This window comes from Athene noctua, chromosome 7 (genome assembly GCF_965140245.1).
Source record: "Athene noctua chromosome 7, bAthNoc1.hap1.1, whole genome shotgun sequence".
In the NCBI taxonomy this organism is placed as follows: Eukaryota; Metazoa; Chordata; class Aves; order Strigiformes; family Strigidae; genus Athene; species Athene noctua.
This window is the reverse complement of record NC_134043.1, coordinates 10,596,440-10,619,812: the sequence shown is the minus strand read 5'-3', so window position 1 is coordinate 10,619,812 and position 23,373 is coordinate 10,596,440.

Here is a 23,373-nt window from a genome sequence, read left to right as displayed (position 1 = left end):
GATTTTTATAGATGCTCAGTGCTTTTTAGCATCACTGATACACAGCTGGCAGAATGGGGGTAAAAAACTTAAGACAGTTCTGTAGACACAGACCACTGGCAGTCGGTGTGGCTGAGAGGTCTGGGAGCAGTGAGAAGGCCCCAGGGCATGGCTCCATCAGGTATTTACTGTTCTACTAGTACCTTCTCCTTCTTTATAATCTAGAGATTTCTCTCTCCTTCTCCCTTCTCCCTTTCTTCCACACCTCTGTTTTCTGTTAATAACTTGGCCTTTCCTTCCTTTACTTTCTTTGCTCCTTCTTAAATCTTTATCCTTTCTTTATTCTAACCTGTTATCTCTCACCTTCTTGTGGCTTCTCCATAACTTCTCCCACCTCCTCACACTACAGTAACCTCTCAGTTACACTCTTTCTTTCAGCCTTCCCAAATTTGGCATTTAGACTATTTCTGATTCAACAATCCTGTCTTTTCACCAGTGCGTGGAATTATTCACTACACCCTCCCATCAATTCCTAAGTTCGTTTTGTTAGCTATCTTCAGTTACTCAGCCTAGACTCAACCAGCCAGAGCTGGTAAAAAATAATAGACTTACCCTCGAAGGTAGGAAAGGAAGGACATCCCTGCACATTCAGCACTCTTACCCTTCTGTAACAGAAGCACACCTTTTATTTTTATCCTATCCCATGTCTACTCCTGTTTTGCTGTCATCAAGTTAAGGCAACATTTCTCCTCTCCCATCCAGCATATGAATATATGGATAGACATCAGCTTTAATTACCTCTGTCCAGCAAATGTAACACGAAATGGCTTATGCCCAGCTTGCAGAATTGCTGAGCACTCACAGCTCAGGCTTGATGTCAAGGTGATGCAGAACACTGGAGTCGAACAAAAAAAAATGGCCTGTAGCTGGCTTAGGCACAGGATTCACCCCTCCTGGGCCTTACTGTCAAGGTCAAAGCACGATAGCAGCAAAAGTAAATAATGTAATTCATGGTTCAGCCCTGTATCTGGCAATAATCCGTTGTTTGGCAGCTGGTGGATAGGGCCATGATCTTTTTCTGTGTTGCCAATGCCACCAGATCTATGGCACATGTATGTTGTACTCCCAGGTATTGTGTGCTGCTCTTGGACTTTAGGGTGCTTAACATTTTTGACAAATCAGTCCCATAATATAATGAATTGGACATGCAGCTGAAGCATCTTCTGGCTGGACAAGTTAATCCTTACTACTATAGAAATGAAAAATACTGTTAACTGAGATAACATATTGGTCAAAAAGAAAAAAAATAACCCCAGAGCTGGAAAGAAATAAATTCAAGCAGCAGAAGTCTTGTGTATTATGGAGCTGTTTAGACACTGTGTTGATTTTTCAAAGAGTATAAACTAGCAGCCCTTTTGGCTTTGAAATGTTTTAAGTAGCTTTTTATATGACAGTACCATGAGATATTCATTTGTCTGCAGCGGGCTGAAGGAAGGAATGACTGAATCTCCCAGACAGGAAGATATAAACAGACCTTGAAGAGGTCAGATGAATTCATGTTTCATAAGAGCCTGAAGGGAGCCGTTGCAGAGAGGTTAAAGCTGGTTAGGCATTTTTCCCTATGGATCCAGAAACAGAAGTTTAAGCCTCACTCCAGACTTGTGTCAAGGGTTTCCCTATCAACCCAGATGTAAATGGCTATTTAGTACGTCAGACCAGGAAGCCAGAGGCAGGCGCACAGAGCGCTAGATATATCACCGCTCATATGCTACTTTCGACACAAAGCTGACTTGCTAGACTGATCAGTTTGTGTTGATATTTGACCCTTAACTGAAAAGAGAAAACCAACTCTGAAGCATCAATGTCATTAGTCAGACCTCCATGGGATTGCTATGCTTATACACAAGGGTGTCTCAGCAACATAAAGGACACACAGTGTTTTAGAGTCTAATCGATGTCTCTCATAGCTAGGGACTGTTTCCCTGGTGCATATATTAATCAGTCCAGTTCGGTGAGTGATGAAATAATATTTTTTCGTAGAATTTATTACAGGTTGGAAGAGAAAGGACAGTCAACAGTCAGACTGCCAATACTCATAACAAATCAAATCCACATTTTGGCTTAACATTTTAAAATATTTATGAATACTAGTTTTCCGCCTCTTAACTCCATAAGAGGTTTCTGAAGAGCAAAAGAAAACTAAATTATCTTATAATGCCAGCAAACAATTGTAACAAATCTTGTCTTGCATAAATACACTCTTTCTGTTTTTCTTCCTGGGACTACTTCAGAGTTTTTCCAACATAGAGGTTTTATCCGTGAAGCAGAAAATACAGACTATTTTGTGGTGGGAAACATGCTAAAGGCAAGCAGCTGTGGCAATTTGAGACTATTTTCAAGCATAGTCATCTTGCTGCTGTATGTGCAGTTCAACACATTTGACAATTTTAAGTTCCCTGCTCAACTGACTATGCAATTTGTTTCCTTCACAGCAGCAGCATGATGTACTGAAATCATCTAATGCATAGTATCCAAAACAAAGTCATACCACAGACTCAGGCTGGGGAAGAAATAAATTCCTTCTCATGCAAATACCTCTTGAAAGTCACAGGTCATCTAAGCAAGCCTACTAATTATTACCACCACTTGATTTTTTACTTTGATATTGCATATGCAGTTCAAACTACTGCCAAGTTCAGTAGCTACACAGTGGCTGATAAACTTGTAAATGTGTGCACCAAATTTGGGAAAAAAAATTAGATAGTTTCATCGATACTTTTCCTGCATCTGCAGTCCTTATGTTTGCGTTAAAACTGGACTTCAGGCTAAAAGATGAGCATGAAAGGAAATAATTATAAATTATCTGCATAAAATCTGCAACAAATTACCTATAAAACTATAACTATCTAAACAGGATGACATTTACTTTATAGGTTCATGACTTCCTTTCTTTAAAGTTAGCTAAGAAGAGAGTAAAGTAATTACAGTTCTCTTTTGATTGATTAAACATGACATATATGCTAATATGAAAGTAACTTCTGTCCTTTGTTACCCAAGCTTCTGGTTTAAAGCAATTTTGAAGATAACAGATATAATCTCATCAGTGCTGCCATTTCTAACGTATATGCCAAGAATGTAATTCCTCTGCCTTTTTTCTCCAACAGAGAAAGCATATTTTATCCTTCATGTTTTAAATTTTGGATACAGAAGTCAGATGATATTACAGCCATAAATCCACTGTTTCTTTGCCATTATATGTCAGGAAAGGGCTGTGTCACCAGTAGAATAAATAGTTCTGCCTTTTCACAAAGGTTGTCCCACTGATTTGAGGAAGATTATTTGACTGAATAAGGTTGATGGGATATAGTCCAGTGGGGAAAAAATAAACACCTGCTAAATTTCACTTGGAAGTACTACACACTGCATAACAGCGTCCATCAGATTCACCTTTACTTAGGTCTGGCTACAGTATCAGGAGGCTCACTGCAGCTGAGGCTTACGGGAATCAACCTCAGTAAAGTTTTTCTGCTCCATAAAGTTTTTCCCTAAAATTAAAGTTTTAGCCATCCTCTAATTCCTTGCCTCGATGCCTTTATGCACTCTGTGTTTGTTCCCTCTAATATCAGCGTGACACTTGTATTTATGGAGTGTGGATGTGTCCCCTCTTTGCCACCTCTCCTGTAAATGATACGGATTCAGTTCCCCAAATTCTCTGAGGGTGTGCTTACAGGATGGATCCTCAGCTCTCACACTGACTGCTTATGCCTCTTCTTTTTATTCTCTAGCTCCATCTTATTTTTTCCATAATTGTTGAGACCAAAAGAGAGCATGACATTCTAGCTACAGTCACACTAATGCTGAACAAAAATGAACATCAAGCTCTCTGAATTTAGACACCCTACAAATACATTCACCAAATAAATGTGGTTTTTTTTTTTTTTTCTTCAACACTGCAACATACTACATACTTAAATTAAACCCAGTGGATCAAATTCCTCCCTGGATTAAGTTTAGTGATGCCTATGGAGTCCAGTGAGAGAGAATTTAGACCAATAGCTATTAACATTTCCAGTTCCCTCCCTGAAGCAATGCTCTTTTACTGAATATTAATATTTCCCTGAGGTTTATTAACTGCATGTAGAAACTTGGGAGGAATGCAATCCCACTATTCAGTTTCCCTAATTCTCCAAACAAACAAACACCTCTCTGGCAAAGGCCTGTCCCTTTTCTATCCCACCCTCACATTCCCCGCTACCACAAATGTCTGGCATTCAGGTTAATGCTGAAGCTGCAGCAGATCACCACTAACATGCAGGGAAAATGGATTCTCTAATAATATTGGTTTTGAAGATGATGACCCTCAAGGAAAAGTACAAGAAGATATCAGAGACTATTTTCAGTCTTAGATCACATGCAAGCTCTAACATAGGCAAAACGGGCAGCGGGGAGGGCAGCATGTCCTGGGGATGGGGAGGGAGAAAAGGGCTGTGGTCATCCTGCCTGCAGCAGCCTCCTGGATGTGGGGGGAAAGAGGGGGCTGTCAGAGGGCAGCAACTCAGCTCTGTTACCAGAGAAACTAGAATGTGCAACTACTTTCTTAGGTACTCCAGCAATTAAATATCTTTTTTTTTTTAATGATATTTAGAAATCTAAACAAACAGAGACGGGGCTTGAACACAGCCTACCTCAGAGATTTCGTACAGAGTATTTTGGAGGTATCAGAGCAGCATGCAGTATTTTTACCTAAAGGAAAGGACAGGATGCACACAGGGGCTCTCTTTTTGGTTCCTTCCCTCGGTATTCCTGTTTTTCTTGGCTAGCTCTAGTTCTGGTTTTGTGCTTGGTGTGTTACACCTGAGAGCAGCCTAAAACATGACACAAAGACACAGCCTAACTTCATCTCTTGGAGAATTGCAAACTGTTGAAAAACGTTTACAAGGAATAAAAGCCTGTGGCTTGAAGTGGAGTCTTGCTACTTGAAAAGGAGAAAAAAGGTTGATTATGAAGTTACAGAAACACAGGTTATGTTAGAGAGAAAAAAAGACGTTTCAATTTCTATATTTTTCCCATTATTTCCTAAGGTACAAACACAAATCACTTAAAAGAATTTAGCATTACTCAAACTGCACTATTCACAGGCCACAATCTTAGATCAATAGAGAGATTCGTCAACAAAGGGGAAAGTTTTCATAAATAAGAAGAAAATTTTAAATTTCTTTTTGTAGACGATCTACTTTATATAACCCTCAAGATGTGTAACATTGCAAAAGGCACTATAGTAATGATGCCACAGAAATACAGTGCCAAATCCTTGACTTTTGTACAGTACTGTATCACCTCAGTTTTTTCTTGGCGCAATGCTAATTTACACTAGTTAAAGATCCAGACCAGAGCAGTTTTCAGGAGGAGATGACTGATTCATGAAGTCTAAGTGACTGAATACAGAAGTAATTCATTAGCTCCATGCTATATATGAAAGCTTGACCAGAGATGACTGCATAGTACAGCATATATAGGCTACAAAAAAAAAAGACAGAAGTCCATAACTAATTATAGCTAATTTGCCCTGAGATTAATAACAGATTTGCAAATTAATTTATTTTGGTGTTACTTTAAGTAATGCAAGAGGAAGAAATGGAACAGCAACATTCTAGCACTGACTATGTATCTGAGTTTTCTGGAAGAAATGTATTTTATACCAAGTTTACTTTTCTTATATATTGTCCAGATAAACTGTCTCCGTCTAATGTGCTTGTTTGCTGTTAAGCTCATCTCTGATGCAGAAAAGTTAGCAGTTTTCTATGTTTCTACTGTAGGTTTAGCTGTAGCTCCTTTTACCCATTAGTAGCATGGAGAAAGTCCTGTTGGAAGATAAAATCCATAAGAGCCATGATATGTCCCAGGTGAGTTTATGTTGGTTCTAGTCTGGGGATATCTGAATGGTACAAATCTCAGTTTCCTTAGTCTACATTTAAATTAATATTGGTGCTTTAAACCCAAGGTCTTAAATTATTACATAATTACATAAACCAATAGTACATAAAATGATCTTTCCATAACTATTCGAGGCTTCTGGAAATCACCGATAAATTATTTGAACAGATTGTTTAGCTCCTCCCTTCTCCATCCAGGCCTGCATTGGTGAAACATCACTGAACCCATTTTCAAATTGTTCATTAGGAGCACCCACAAATTAAGAAGTAACCCGCTGTGTAGTGCTTACAGACCTCATGTAGATGAGCCACTATTGTCTGATATTTGAAATATTTTTGCCTCTTTTTCTTTGGCCACTTCTCAATAGTCTTTTTTCAGAACACCATCAAAGACGTTTTAAATTATTTTTTCTATCTTTGTGAACGATGTGCCTGAAAATCTCTAATAGATTAGGGAGGCATGTTTTTCTTTGCTAGGTAGACAGTGTCTTTATTCTATTATGATTCTCATTTATTTATTTTTGTTTCACAATACCCTTGATATTAAGAAAAGAAATTGGTGTTCAATTCCCAGGATCATCTGTAGCTCTCTTATTAAAGATAGTCACTGGTGATCAGGCACAGTAGTTGATTTTAATGAGTCTGAATTTTAGGGTTTTTAGCGGTTCAACCATTTCATTCTTAAGCTCCTTTGGAACCCCTGGAAATATACTCTTCTATTTTAATAACTGGTGGTTCTCTAATTTTTTCCTTCTGTTCCAGTATGTCCTCTGTTGATATTGAACCTCTGACAGTACCTCATCTTTATTTCCAGAAAAGAGAAGATATGTCACCCAGCATCCTCTGTGATGAAGACAAAGGCAAAGAAATAATTTAATTTCTCTGCAATGCCTGTGTATTCCTTAATTGCTCCCATTAATCCCTGGTAGTCCAACAGATACACAAATTTTTTCAACAACTTTCTGGGCAATCTATCAAATCACACTAAAATATTGCTTTAGGTAAGATACACATTATGATTTGACATATGTTTTCACATTTTTCATAAGTAACTCACTGCAATCTAGGTAAATCATTTTGCATAGACAGTCTGTATGTGATATTTAACTCGGTCTGAAAGCAGAGCAGGACTAATTGTCTCTTGTCACAAATACCTCTGGATGTTCCTACTATTAGTAATGTCTAATATTTTTCAAAGCTTTTTATGGGTGTGGATAGACATTATTATTTCCAATTTTATAGGTAGGAAAATGAGTCATACACAGAAGACTCTGGCGTTATGTACAGCTTGTCCTGTTGATAACACTAGTAGACCTCTCACCACCTTTACTGGACCTACGGTTTCATCTGATTTGCTAGCCTTCAGTCCCAGTCACACTTAGATGTTAGCACAATCTGACAACACAGCCATGCACTTCTCAAAGAGAACTCTTTTGGTGAAATGAAACAAGTTACATTGTTTCTTAATAAGTGGTAAAAATATTTTTCCCCTAGACAATTATTAAGGATTTGTAGAAAGCACGGAAAGGCAAAAATGGAAAAGAAAGACTACACTCTAACTGTGTTGCCATAAATTACATGAAATACATTTCATTATAAAGCACTACATTTTTTCCTAACCCTTTATGAATTCTCTTCACTTACCCTGGGGGGTTGTAACATAAACTGACATCTTATTCTCTTCTCAAAAAATTGCTGGTATTCTTTTAGAATGTTTTCCTAGGAATACAAACAAGTAAATAAAAGCAATGCAATGTACAAGAGAAAGAAGGGTCTTTTTTTAAGAAAAGGAAAACTATAACATCTGTATGGCAGTGAGTGAAAAAGTTCAAACATCATATGCACAGAAGTAATGATGACGGTCCACCTCTCTATTTACTACTAAGAAAAGGGGTATTTTGATGTTATTGTTGATGTATATAATTCCCTTAAAGAATGAGCAATATGCTAGAAGCATTAACTACTTGCTATTCATATACGATGTATATTTTTGTTATGATTTACATTGCCTGACAAAGGAATAACACTTTAATTTTCCTTAGCTTAAATCATAGCACAAATAATTTTCATCTTTCCTTCTTATTTGAATTGGTTAAGCAGCTCAAAGGCAAGTTTTCCCCTCTCTTAGTTTTGAATAACACAGAAAACTGGCTTTGTACCCTTGGGCTACTCGGATTTAATATCAAATTCTTACCTTGCACAAGGTCAGAAAAAAAATAAAGCTTATAAAATTGGACTCATATGAAGAATGAGTTTCTATCTTTTAATACTACCAAACAATCTGCAAATTATTTAAATTAAGACAACCAGCACTCCAACATCTGCAAGCAAAATGTTTAAATGCCAAATGCAACTTTACTGGCATAAGAAAATAATAAGTGGAGTTCAATTTGTGTCAGCATAGCTCAGGAAAATAAGATATCATGTCTTGCTGTCTGCTTGATGTCAGCTTCTCAGATTCAAACCCTAATGCCTCATCTTAGGCTGTCCTTACTGGAGGCTGCCAAATAGCAAGGTTCAGCCAGAGTTCATGCAGCTACTACAAAATAGCTTTTTTTTTCCTTCTCCTTTTTCAATCATTATGAACCTTCTGCTTTATATTGTACACACTTGATTATATCTATCCTTGAAATGTATACAACTCTATTAGCCTCTTCTCCTATTCTTTTAACGTACTGTAAATTCCTTTCTGTGCTTAATTTGTTTTATAGCTTACAGAATTAGGCTTTTAAACTTTCACTGCACAAAGGAGATTAAGTTGTGTGATTGGCTATAAGAAGAAAACAAAGGAACAGGAATTTATATTAATAGAAAAAAGAAACAAAAGTATAAATACTTCTCCCACTTTGCAGACTCTTGCCACTTTTCTACTAAAATGTTAGTCACCATCATAACGAGATCCCAAAACAGTTGGAAGCTGGTTAGTCCTAGAAAGGGAAGATTAGCACCTCCCTAAAATACCCATTCTTGTTCATCCTAAGAAGCCTAAATCTCCTTCTGCCTGAAATATCATCTCTCATTGATACTAATAGCTCAACTGAGACATCATGCTAGCTTAAAATGACCAATTTCAATTGTTTCATTTTCTTAAATTGTTTTAAATTGGCTGCATATAAAATTACTCTGAATGGAAGTAGGTGCAGAGATAAGTCAAGAATTTTATTATAATATATGTAGTTTGATACTGTCAAAATTTCCAATCATACAATAACATTTTAGAGAACTCGGCAAAGCCTGTTGTAATCTACTTCCAGTAAGAAAAAAATACATGTGTGGGCTGAAGCATTAAAGTTATGATATACTAACACATATATTTGGAAGACAACACGATCCTTCCGTAAAACAGTGATTGACATTTTCTGAACACTTAAATCATAATAAATATGCAGACACATAGACACATCTATACACACATGGAAACACACAAAGAGTGTAAGAAATTTCAGTTCATCAGAGTTCTGCAAAGAGTACAGTTTCAATAATTTTAAATTAACTGATGAGAAGTTAAAAGCAGCTGCCTTAATATTTTCTGAAATATGAGGAAGATTTAAAAAAATGTTTGGCTCAGTTATTTTCTTCCATTTCTGACTTGGTGTCCTGCTTTAAGGGAAACAAGTTTCTTCACTTAGGCTCATTCATTGTGAACTTATCTGGTATGAATTACTGAAATGGATTTGCAATATTCAATGTCTGAACAGATGAAACACTTTAATACCTTAGATGGCTCGTTTCTGGAATCAGCCAGAGTGGCATATTCCCCAAACTTTAAAATATTTTTTACAAAATTCAAAGGCGATCAAGATTAAAATTCCCAAATGTGTATTCTGGATCCCCTCCAAAAACATTCAGTCATTATTGGATATTGTCTTGATTAAAATTCCTGTTGGTTTGTTCTATGGTTAAAGAGTAATCTTGTATCTTAGCTTTTGGAATGTATTCCTATCATGTGACATCTATGAAGTCTGAATTAATATAAAGAGATCTCTCTCACTACCCAGCATGGGAAAAGATTTAAAATGTTCAGATTTCAGCAAAAACAGTTCACAGAATGTGTTTTGCACTAACATTACCACTTAACTACTTCAAAATTTCCTTCAGGAATAATGAAATGTTTATTTTTAAAGATTTGTTACAAAACTTTTCAAAATAGTGTAACTGAGAATAATAAGTGTAGTAGCCAGTAATTAAAACAAGAATTATTTCTTTTATCTTTTGTATCTATCCTGTCCACAGAACCTTCATTTTTTATAAAGAAGCTACATGTATTCCTGACTTAATTCAACTGAATCACTTTACTTAGTATTTTAAAAACTTCCAAACATGATCTAGAAGTGCTTCCATTTTCAGAACTTTTTTCCCATGGACTTCAAGACTCCAAAGTTAAAACACTAGATCTGAGCAAGATGTGATTTTTCCATCCTCTGTAAAGCCATGTGAGGATACAATTCCAGTTTCTGACTACCATGGGACAAAAGCGTGAGAGTTTTCCCCATGACTACTGGATCGTGTGACTGTGTCCCACCCAGCCCATCTGAGAAGAGGGGATACAATTGTGCATAGGCAATTTATAGGAGGGAAGGGCAGATCAGAGATCCTGTTCTGTCATTCTCACATCTAAAAGTATATCTTTAAGTACTATTTAACTATTAAAGTTCTATTTAATGATTTTAAGGTGTTTCTTGTTCATCTCTTATGTGTACTCCTTTAAGTGAGGAGGAATCTTGAACCTGTCTCTGATATTTCATGAAGTACTGCAGAGAGGTTTGGTTTTCAAGTCTCCTAGAAGAGTAGGAGTAGAAATTCCACTTTGGATCCTATGAAACTGCTCATGACAAAGTTTGAACCACACTCACCACCACAAGCTGGCAGTCAGTTTAAAAAAACCCCGTTTTCCTCCCCAAAGATTTTACTTTAGAATTCCCCACCCAGATCTTCAGATAAAAATGACATCTACTTTAGACTTGTTTCCACACAAAATTTTGAATAAAATTGTTGTGGGACAGAAGAGGGGAAAAAGAAACGTTTTCCAGTGTCCCTGAGGGACATTTTTAAGTACATAGACAGCCTGGAGTAATTGAGTTGTTACCTAAAAACTGTAAGAGTGAATTAGATTTAGAATTTGTCTCTGAACCTGTCTGCAGAAAATTTGACTTAATCCATGACATGAAAAATACTCTGTGCTTTCTGAGAAGTTCTCATACTGTATATTCTTTTCTACAGAAGGAAATAACCCAAAGCAAACATATTCTTCCATGATGCTTACTGTTGCCCAAATTTTCGAGAAACAAACTTCTGGCCCCAATATTGTGTCTACAGCTAACCTAGCATTGTGAGTGATAGGTAGGTGCTTTCTTGAGATGAGTTCAATATGGAAAGCTAGTTTTGAAATTTGGGATCTAAGTAACCTTTTTTTTTCCTTTTGTTTCCTTTTTTTTCCAGAGAGAGCTACATGGCAATATGCAGAACACGTGGAAAACCCAAGCTGAGTAAAGTACTCTTACCTTGCTTCAGCTGTCCTTAAGTTTAATGCACATCCATTTGTCACTCTAAAAAGTGACTTGTATACGCCAGAAAAACTGAAAGACAGCAAGAATGTCAAATTCTATGCTTTATAATCTTTTCCTCCTCCCCCTTTCTGTTTTGAGATTGTCTCTTGCCTTTTTGCAGTCTGTCTGCCTATTTATCTAATTACAGTGCTCAGATTTTGACCAGGATGACATGGAAGGCATATTGCCCCAGAGGAGTTTTTCCATTTCTAAAGTGTCATGTTCTCAAGGTAAAAGCTCTCAGAGTTTGAGCAGATAAGACTCTCATTTGGGAGGGACGAGGGCTGGGTGGAGGAGACAGAATTACCTTCTCAGCTTTGAAATAATCTTAGAGGCAAGACACTGGGCTATGATAGACCCACGATAGGCATTTATTTCCATGTTTTTAATTTATGGGGGTTCTAGGTATCTGTCATGATTACTCATTTGAGTCATGGTTACTCATGCAAGTTAGTTTTATTAATTTCAGTAATAGTATCCCATATGTAAGATCTTCGCCAGACTTTTTTTGGGGGGAGGTGGTGTGGGTGCATTTTTCATGATAGTCTAGAGGTATTTTTAACACATTTTGGAACTGCTTTTTCATGTAGGACTGATTATTGCTCATTTTACTACTAAGTACTTTGTGATTCCTGGGTGACATAGCTTTGCAAGACTAGAAGATTTTTGATGTGCCAGTGAGTGCTCATTCCAGCTTTTGTTGTGTTGTTGCCTTCTTCCCTTAACGCTGAACAGGTCTTTAATAGCATTGTTTTGATCTTGTTGTTACTCTGTTGAGAGTATTCACGCAGAATATGCAATTAGTTAAGCATTTAAGCCTTTGTTTTAAATATTACTGCCTTCAGGCCTTCATGTAGATTAAATGTATGTTCTGATTTTAACTATAGTGAAGAAGCAGCTGATGCACTAGTACAGAGAAAGTGGAGACATTAATCAAGCAAGGTAGGAGCATGCTGAATTAGTATCTAAGACTTTGGTTTACCTTTAGTGGTACATAGGCATGGGAGATAGTGATGAAATGCATTAAAGCCTGGTCTCTGTCTCCTGTAGGGCAGTCAACACTCTAGTTGCTGCCTGTTGAATATGAGGGATATACAGTGTAGTGATGGACCGCAACATGCAAAGGAAGTTTCAAGACCTATAGCTGGAACAGACTCTACTCTCAGCAGAGACTGGGTTTTCAATTAAGTAGAAAGCTTGGCTCTTGATTTTTCATTGTAAATTCAATATTTATCTCAGGATTTATGAAAGTTTGGTTCCTTACTCCTTTTCTTATCCTTGGCGATACAAAGAACGTGTGTGCACCTACAACCATGGTCAAATAGCGCTGACATATAAAAACATGAGAATGACCACACTGGGTTGAACTGTGTAACCAAACTTTCAGCATCTAGTTTTAACTGAAGTGAGGAGTTCCCACAGCTTCATTGTGCATTTTATGAAGAACCACTTCCTTCTGTTTGGTTTGAAGCTGCTACTTGCTGGCTTCCTAAGGTGCCTTGGAAAAGATTGTGTGCAGCTCTCTTCTATTTATCCTGCCCATGTCTCCATGAGTTTATCGATCTCAGTAATCTTTCTTTCAGATTAACAATTCTTTCTCTAGTCATTCTGTAATTCTGATGGTTGTTAATGTCCTCTGAACCTTCTCCAGTTCTAGGATAAGCTTTCTTTAAATGAAGCAAGAGGGAATAAGGGGCCAGAGCTACATCAAATATCTAAGATATTTTATGAGAATACAGTGGATACACAGAGGCATAATGATGATGCATGCTTCATGGTCTTTTCCTTTCTGAATAATTCCTAGCATTTGATTGGCTTTTTGGCCTCTGAGTGGTGAGTTGATGTTTGCATAGAGCTGTCTTTCGTTCCTTGGCCCCTGATTGGTAATGATCAGTGAGAGTCCACCAGCGATTTTACACTGCCAAGATTATTTTTTCTGATCATGTATCACTTTACACTTACTTTCAATGAATGTAATCCACCAATTTACATCAGCCAGTCACTCAATATGGTAAGTTCTTTATGCGTTTATCATCCTTCTCTTTATTGGCACAATAGGCAAGAATATTTCTCTGTTACACTTTCACTACCCACTCCAAAATGAACTTTCATCTGTGTGTTCCATGCAGGTGCTCTTCTCCACGGCTTATGTACACAGGATTTTCTTTACTGAGTAATTCATTTCAGTGGAAAAACGCCTTAACACAGTAAAAGTGCCTACCGTAAGTTTTGAGTTCTGTTCTGAATTTACTTATTTCTTCCCTCTTGCCTACATAGAATAAGTTGGTTCAGTTTGTTCATAAACAGCCCAAATATTGTGGAGACTGTTAGTTGGGTTCTCTAGACACTACTGTAGTGAACAAAATAAAGAAGCAACAAAACATATTACCCTTTGACAAGTATTTCCTTATAAGTACTTTGCCACTAATATTAGGAATGTATTTGTGTAATTTTAGCTGTTGCTAGGGAGAAAAGAGTTTTGATTTTTTTCTAGAAAAGAAAAGATGAAGCACTCTGTCTACATTTGATTTTCATTTCATCTTCCCCATATATTCTATTTCTTTCTTTGGATGTCAGCCAGCAATCCAGCTCCATATAACTACTTTCTTCCTTCTAGGCCTCTGAAAGTATTTTGTTTGAAAAAGATGTTTATGGTGATTGTTGTACCGGTCATTCTGTGTTCCTCTTCTCACTCCGTTGTCTGTTTAGGTCATGAGTGATGGGTTATTATTGCATGTTTGTACAGAGCCTGGCACAATACAATCCTACTCTTGTGCAGATGTTTAGGTACTGCACTAAAATATGTGATTATTCATTACAATAAATATTAATGCAATCTGCTATAATTAATGTAATTAAAACAATATATATCAGTTGAAATAATATATTTCAAATATAAATTGTTTCATTAAGCCTCCAAATTGTAAAGGCTTTAAGGTCTTAATTAAAACCCCAAACATGAAAAAGCTTACAAGTTTGGAGGGCTTCTCTTCGAGTTCTTCTTGCAGAACAGGATCAAAATTTAGAGATAAACTGCTAGGATTATACAACTAGTATTCTGGATGTGGTTTTTCAGTCATTTGCTCAAAATGGTACAATCCAAAGTGATACACATGCAAACCTGAGGTCAACAGACTTAACATTTTTTAAAACTGATTTTAAGAAATGCTGGCTTGTACCATTCTGTTCAGGGCCACACCGGTAGATCATCATTGCAAGTGTACCTCTTCCTGGATGTTGTGTGCTCTCTCCAAGAGCAGTCTTGCACATCAGTTATTTAAAAAATAACCCTTGAAAGGGCCCAATACTCTTAAGTAAAATAATTGCTTTGAAATTTTGAACAGCTCATGATGTTCTGCACTGAGAGACAATACAATTTGGCACACAAAGACAATGTCCTCTATTAACTCTTAAATTTGTAATACGACGTAGTCATTTGACTATTTTCCCTATGTTGTCACTTGGTAAGACAAAAGAGAACTAGTTCTTTTTTTTTTTTTTTTTTTTTTTTTACTTGTATGACTTGAAAGCAATATTGGTGATGATCCCATATTTTATAAGTACTCTGGGTAGTCTGAAGCTATTCTGCAGACTTGGTCTCTGTATATTTTTGTCAATTTAAATTTTTACATTTATGGTTTTTAAAGCATGTTTCATTTATAAATCTGGCATTTATTACTCTCTGTTCAGCTAAGTTGGACTACATTTTCAGATTTGAATCCTGTGTGATAACCTTAAAAATGAATTAAAAAGAAAATAATTACTTTTTAAAGCATGCATTTTTGAAATTCCCTTTGGCTTTAGACTATTTTTGAAGTCACATTTCTCACCACAGACAAAAAAATTATGCATTTCTTCTCAGAAGTACATTCAAGGAATATTATATATGCAGCTTCATTGAACAGTTGGTTTGCCATACTAATTTTGTGAACAAGAAGACAAAAGCCCAGATTCAAAGCACTTAGAAGCTTTAAGAACGTGCACGAGGTACATACACAGATGCCTCAATACTAGACGATAGTACACCTAGAAAAATTTTTAAAGTAACATGCTTAAAACTAATAATAAAAAAGGTAAATTTTAAATAAGATTTGTCAGGGTTATTTATATATTTAAAATTCCACACCTATAATAACTGCACATATATAGTCAGGAAGAAAGTGAAGTGAAAAAAAACCCCTGAAGTTGCAGATAAAACATGTTTTTCTGAGTTACTATCTGGATTTATGAGGTTCTTAAGATAAGCTTTAGTCTTTTAAGCACAGTTACCCCTGAGTTTAAAATCTTTGCTAAATATGTTTGTTTCCACGATTATTTCACTGTTGAACCATTGAAATGCATGGAAAATAAAGAAAAAAGTCCTGAGACAATAGGAAATACTAGGAAGACTATTCTAAAATATCCAGTCTGCCCAGACCTCAGGTAGTGAGAAGTGCAGAGAATTCCCATGCAAGGTCTGACATGTTTCCAATTCACTACTCCATCATCACTGCATCCTGCAGTTTCTCTTGCTTGTTGTTGATGGCAGGCAGTTATGGAAGCCTAGGAGCTAGCATTATTGTGTTTTCTCTTCTGGGGATACTTCCATGAGAGAAATCTGCTCCAGTGCAGAAAGCCCATAAAAACCCAGTGCATTAACCTCCTAAAGGTTAACCTCCTAAAGCACTGCTGGGTAAATCTCTGCAGCTTACAAGTGATTCTGTCCAGCTGTATGGAGAATACGTGTTCATCTTTCCCTGAAACACTCAAATAAATGCACCATCACATCAGTTTTCATTCCTCTGGGATAGAGCCAGTTTTTGAGAGCAGTTCAGCAACTCCTTTCCAGCCCGATTCCTGATAGTTCTGCTTTCTGATACTGCATCTCCCAAATAGTTGGACACTTAGGGACTCCTGAATACTGGCAACGAACTGTAAAAGTGTGTCCGTGAAGAGAAAGTTTATCAACATACCTACAGATGGTGTTTTGAGGACAAAAAATCATGGAGATAAAGAAAAAAAAATTTGCAGCTCAGTCCTGAACATGCATGTTATGAACTGTTCTTGTCTCTCTGCAGGACCTCCAGCTACTTCAATTCTAGAAGATTATTTGGTGAAGACAGAGCAGTCTGGATTTAAAAGGCTGCTGTGTTGCAAAACTCGGACCCAGAATTTTTGAAATGCCGAAAGTTTCCTAACATTTTGTTCAAAGAGATCTTAAAGATCATTAAACTTTAAAAAACCCACAACATTTTGTGTGTGTGTACACTAACATGACACAGATGCAGCTGCTGCTGTTGGAAAAGTCAGCATTTTCCAAAGACACTACACAGTGACCGTAGCTCATTTCTGTTCTAAGTGTATTGGGGTAAAGAGTGGAACATCACATTTCTCTGGTTTAACTTAGCAGATGCTATTTTTTAGCAATGAGTGAACTATAAATAAGTTTCTCATTGTACAATCATACTGCAGTATTCACACAAGTTGGAATGTTTCCTAATTCCTGCCTAATATTAAACAGCAACAATACAGATCAAAGATAATGCATACAAATTTGATATTTACAGTGTCTCCATGCCTACAAAGAAGAGGAAAAGTGATATGACTGCGTATTAGCAAGAGTTATGGCATTTTCAAGGATCAACTACCTAAATAGTCAACATGTGCACAGGTATAAGTTTAATAGCTGCTTATTAAAAGATGTAGTAAAATATGAGAGTGTACTGGCAGTAAATAGATTAAAGGTCTATTAATCTAGCTTCAGAACAAAAATATTTCATATGCAGGCACTATTAGATGGCTGGGTCTAGCACATATATCCATGTATCTTTTTTTAGAACTGCATTTTTTAAGTTTTAATCTTACTTCCGCACTTACTTCCTTTAAAATACCTATTTTGTGTAAATGAACAGCAGGTAGTAATAAACACCCAGTCCAAACAGTATTTTGATACCAAAATGTGGGTGACTGATAGTTGAAAAACACATTTACCAGTTTCTGCAAATAAACACCAAAATATGAACTGACAACGGGGAAGCAGAGACATTTGATACCTTTAATGCATGTCAGCAGGATGCCTGATGCCAGAAACCTGAATTAAGTGTTTGCTGGTGCTTAAGACATTGTCTCATCATCAGTGTATCAAGGTAGAAAAATAGGAAGAAGATCAAAAGAAAGCAGTGGACTGATGTTACAATCAGAGCGATAAAATCAATGTTGACAAGAATCAAAGCTGGCTACAGTTCAAATTCATGTTAGGCAGATGTTTATCATTTTGCCTTTCTCATTGGTGCTAAACAGCAGAGCAAGAAGGAAAACCAGAAGAAATAATCAGAGCAAAATTTCAAGAGGGCTTTTCTCTGGGAGATCAGGTAAAAGACAAACTGTTCACATTGGGGCAAAGGTTCAAATCCTGTGGAAATGGAGTTTGCTGTTGAGAAGAACCCACCGGACCAGGTGTGGAAGACTGATAAAACCACCTTAAACAAGTGCTTTGCTACCCACTAGTGCGGGTTTCTACTACACAGAGGAATGCAAAACCTTTTATATCTCATCCCAAATCACTTTCCACTCTGAGCTAGGGAGCCTGTGAAATGATCATCAGATTTGTTCCAACAAGAACAATTTGCATTAAGTAAACCCGTTCCATGCTGCTGAGGGACTGTTATCCACAAGGACATTATGGCAGGAGTACAATGTTCATACGGAACAACGATTGCTTGGTTCAGTTTTAGCAGTGCCCTGTTAAAAAGTGTTCCCTGCAGATCCCTTAGTAGAACTTACCTTGAACACACTTATTGTGACCAACCTTATGCTTCGAGACTACTATATCTTTTTTATATTCCTTTTATTGACTACATAAAGAATTGCTTTCCAGGTGCTAAAACTTCCCTCAGTTTCAATTCCACTGAGAACATATTTGTTTTTATTGACTTTCCATTCTGGTAGTTTTCTCTTCTAGCCTGGAAATTGATCTTCATCATGTCAGCATCTCTGCCTTTGGCCAGAGGTGAACCCTACTGTTGGGAGGGAGACTACAGACTGTAGATAGATGTATATGGTGCCATCACAAAACTATGTCAATGGTTTTGCAGAGACTGATGAGTTTCAGAAGAACCTTGTACATGAAAAATAAACATATAGAATTAATGCCCTAGATTTGCTAGACCAGTCATTGTGTATTCATGAAAATTTTGTGCTTGGTGTGATATACTCCTGAGCCCTGGTACAATGACGAGAAGCTTGAGCAGGTTTGGGGCATAACCACTGCAGGATAGACACCTATAGAATAAAGCTGCAAAAACCTCTTCCATGCTTATTCAGTCAAACTAAGGTTTCAAAGCTTTGAGCAGGGAGAACCATGGGGAGACACTAGACTTCTCCATGCTGAATCTACCAGATTCAGAACTTCATTCCTGTGCACAGTTGAATGCCTGTCTCTGAATGAATCCAAAATGGATGGAAAAGATTCTGGGATAGACGGCTAAAACAAAACAGAACAAAACAAAACAAAAAGTATTGTTTAATTGTAAAATACATAGCTAATTCCAAACAAGCAGTTTGCACTTGACTTACACAGGTTTCTGCATTTTGAATCCTCGGAGTACCCTGCCCACTGCAGGACTCTCACTACCTACCAGCATGGACATATTTTCCTACACAAACATGCTCTTGCTGCTCTTTCTTGTGCTTTAAATTAAAAATCTCTTCAGCCTATCTTTTTCTGAATGGAGGGAAGGAATAAATAAATATTATTCCTTTCTATAAGTAGAAAGAGGCACCTTGTCTGCCTTCCCTTCCCACCTTTAAATTAGACATAGTATACACAAGAAATTATAAGCAAGTTAAAACCTAAATGTCTTAGCTGAATTTTAAAGCACCTCTCTGCTTCCTACCTGCTTGAACCTCTGACATGCTAAAAAACTTCCAAAGCCTTCTCCTGACACTCTGTGTCCTGCAAAGGGCTGGTTCTCTCTCTGACATACCAAGGCCCCCCAGTCCTCACTGGTGTCACGTTGTCACTCAGCCCTGGCAGGATTTGGCCCTAGGTCTCTGCATCCTCCCATTTTACAGGGAAATGAAACTTCATACAGTGCTGCGTTAATACTGGTTTGACCCCTTCACACTCCATATACAGTGAATTAAAAGTTTGAAGCAGTTTTGACAGATATTTTCTTGAACGTATATAATTAAGTTTTAAATTCCTTCGTTGCAGTACATGTTTTCACCAGGGTCTCACAAATCATCCGGTCGTTTCTGGGGTCCTGATTAGGATCTTTCACAGGAGTGGACTGAAATGCAGGGAGGAAAGAAAATGATACACATTTTTTTGCCAACATATTAAAAAGTACTTTCCTTCTCCCTTTTTTCATTTTTATTTCTAAAAGTACATTTAAAGCCTATGATTCTCACTGGAGAAAAACAAATATGAAAAACCTATCTTCAGATTTAGTGTGAATGAAACTAAAAGTTTACTGTATTTGAACTAAAACCAGGAAATCCATTAGTATTAGTGGTACCAGCTGTTCTTTGTATTAGTCCAAATTCTGCAAGGGGACACTGGAAGTCCTGCACTACAAGGTCAACACAGAATGGAGAACTTTTAAGTGAAAGAAGCAAAGAATAAAAAGAAGTCTCAGAGAAACAAAGTGCTATGCTTGTAACTCTTTCTGTAAAAGCAGCAATTTTTTATAGATTTGAAGAACTTATGGAGCAGGAGTGCCCCTTTGCTTTTGGGAATTACTCTGGCTCCATGTTTCAGTTGAGTTCCTTCTACCCTGCAAGGACATTCCAGACATCCAAGGTTATAATAAAATTCAGTTTAAAAAGACCCAAATCTCAAATTCCTGGTCCATTCTGGCTAAAGTTATGTTATTAGTCAGAGCTGGTGGAAATATTAGTAATGTAGGGAAAAAAGAAAGAAAATAAAACTTGCAGTTTTCCAAATGTTACCATTCTTTTACATACAGTGGTCTCTTTTCCTTACATGTTCTTTCAGCCTGTTTCTTCTATCCTGGGAAAAAAAAAATTATCCTGCTATAGAGTAATTACCCAACAAGAAGAAGCACCAACTTGAAAAGAAGCCAGCAATCCTAACATCCGTTACGAGGTCAATACACAGAAAAAGCTGGTAGTTAAAAAACAGTGGCAATTTCAGTGACTTCCAAATCCAGTAACAAATGTGAAACTCATCTTTTCAGAGTTTGTATTCGGTGTCCTACTTCATCAAGTATAAATAGTGGCTTCAGATTTTGAGTCCTGCAGAACTGTGGCTTGGATTTAGTGTACTAATTCAACCTTAGCTCTTCTAATTTGTTTTCTTCTCTACTGAAGAAACTGAACTGATATGTTGCAAGAAAGATTAAAGACACTTCACTTCCCATTTGCTTTAAATGTCTGATAGTAAATAGTGCTGATAAGTAGAGATACAGCCTAAAGCAACATACAGATGACTAAAGGGTTGCGTTATCTCCAGAAGCTCCCACTGTGTTGTCTTAATTTACATTTTGCAGCAAGAGCTTCCAATTCTACACAGTAATAAATGTGCAGGAATAGAATTCACAGAAGGGAAGGAAATACTGGCATCCAACTTTACAACTTGGACAGCACAGTGATAAATAATATCTTCTATTTTCTGCAAATTGAATATTACACAGATTCCCCTGCAGTCCCTCATAAATAAATAGTTGAAATAAACATTCTTGGAGTTATTTCATACCAAAAATGTATGAAGATTCAGGGCTTGACTACATGTGCTTGACGTATTTCACACGTGTAATTTATGCAGCTCCCATAGTTTTGGGGCAGAACACACGTGTTTCACACATGGACTGTGCAGTTCATATTATCTGTGTTCCACCTGCATATGTGTGTGTGAGTGTGCATTTCAGATACTCTGTTAGTGTCACTTCCCCAGAAGTCCTTTTCTGGCATTATGTTCACTTTTCAGACCATAACTGATTAATTGGTGAGCAAATGTCAGAGGTCAGAACCGAAAGAGGAGGGAGAGCCTGCCCTGTGTGTCACTGTGTGCAAATAGGTTTTGCTCTGGGAAAGAAGAACATTGTTTTATCATAGGACAGAAGGAACACTGAGAGGTTTTCTGAACCTTTCCACACCCCAATGTAATGATGTTAAAACACCTTGATGATGTTTATCTAGCCTGGTTTTAGAGTCCTCCCACAAAGGAAAATCCAGTCTTCATGTGCCTCATTATCCTTAGTGTTCCAAAGCTTTTGCTGGCACCTAACTATATAACTAAAATGTAAGGCCATTAGTTCTTGTCTTGTGCATGATGTACATGGAGAACAGATTATTCACAACAGAAACTTGAGGACTGTACTCCTGTTCCCTTGTTCAGTCCTTGCTTCAGGCTAAACCATCTCAGCCCTTTCCAGGCTATGCTTTTTCGGGCCTCATTAGGAGTTAAGTAAATACCACTTCTATTTTGCTTTCTTATGAGAATATCACAGAAGCCATGTTATAAACTCTCACTGGAATGAAAATGTGTGACAGTAATAATGCCTTCCCTATCGACAGGCTGTTGCCCCATCACAGAAATAAGTTGACTTTCTTTGGCATACTTGTGATATGTCATATGACATATGCTATATCACAGAATCATCCAGGTTGGAAAAGACCTTGAAGATCATCCAGTCCAACCACTGACCTAACACTGACTGTTCCCAACTACACCAGATCCCTCAGCGTTATGTCAACCAGACTCCTAAACCCCTCCAGGGATGGGGACTCCACCACCTCCCTGGGCAGCCCATTCCAACGCCCAACAACCCGTTCTGGAAAGAAATACTTCCTAATATCCAGTCTAAATATGCTACATAGGATCCTATTCATCTCTGCAATATTCCAAGTGCTTACCTGGAAAATAAGCTTGAAACAGTATTTTGCTTGGCTCTTTGTTCTAGCATTATTCCAAGAGTTCTTGTTAGTTTGGCTGGTCTATAATGCCCCCAGCCCCTTCTTTTTGGGGAAAGATCTGTCAGCAGGTGAGAAGCTGTTTTGTTGTATAGTTTGCTTATACTAAGACATTTGCACTATGTTTTCCATGATGATCATGGATTAGCACGGGGGAGCTAAGGAACCATACTGGCAAGAACAGCACACTTGCTCCTGCATCACTAGGCAGGCACCTAGTGCAGATCTAACCTGGTACATGCCTTCTCCCTGTGGGGATCTGCCAAATCAGGACATGATTTTTGCTAAAGTCCTTTTCTCCTTCTCACAAGACATGGAATTTGGATTTTGGATGGCTGAGCAGGAAAAAACATTAAGCAAAGTCATTGTTTTACCTGCCTTTGCCAAAGCTGAAATCCCTGTCTTCATTTACTAATCTACATATTCATACTAATAGGTATTTTCACCTCTGAATCTGCTAGCCTGTTATGAGGGCTAAAAGCACAAGTATTTGATGAATGTTGCCATGAATATGCTGGTACAAATTCAAAGATGCAGAAATGATTACTGGATTTTTGAGCAAGATAAACAAACGTGCAGTTATAGGAATGCTCCTCCTGCACTTAATGTTTGTGACTTAAATTTGTGCTCTAAGATTTTCTAGGGTGTAACTGTCACCTCTGTAAGGCAAATATATTCTTCCTTCGGGTACAGCCAATAAAGTATTGCTTGGGAAGTTTGAAAAATCAATCTGGACTCCGTTTCAGCATCTGGAGACATAGTTATGAATGTCTTTGTATAAGAGACACTTCTGTAAGATTAAGGGGAAATCACCACAACACAGATCTCCGGAGAGGAGAAGACAAGAAACATGATACTACCAGAAGAGCAAAATTCTTGTCAATTAACAGGTGCTAAATGAGGAATAAATTTTAAAGAAGTGAAATATTTCTTTGGTAATACTCAGAATTCAAGCACCATCATGATGTTTCACCATCTATTTGTGTGTTTTCTCTTATAAA